Here is a 257-nt window from a genome sequence, read left to right as displayed (position 1 = left end):
GATAATGTGTAGAAACTGATTTATATAAATATGTAACTTTCAATCTTACAAAAAAAAAATATAAGTAGCATGCATAAGTGCCAAATAACTACATACTCAAAGGATTTTAATAAACATTTCGACGTAATTTTAAAAGTTTAATTAAAATTATTATAAGGCAGTAAATGCATTCGATTAATAAGAGAATAATTAAGGGAAAGTGAATTAAAGATAAAAAGCTGAATTAGCAGATATAAATCTCATTCTAGTGTTGACAT

The sequence above is a fragment of the Penaeus monodon genome, chromosome 25 (genome assembly GCF_015228065.2).
Source record: "Penaeus monodon isolate SGIC_2016 chromosome 25, NSTDA_Pmon_1, whole genome shotgun sequence".
In the NCBI taxonomy this organism is placed as follows: domain Eukaryota; kingdom Metazoa; phylum Arthropoda; class Malacostraca; order Decapoda; family Penaeidae; genus Penaeus; species Penaeus monodon.
This window is presented reverse-complemented; position numbering follows the sequence as displayed.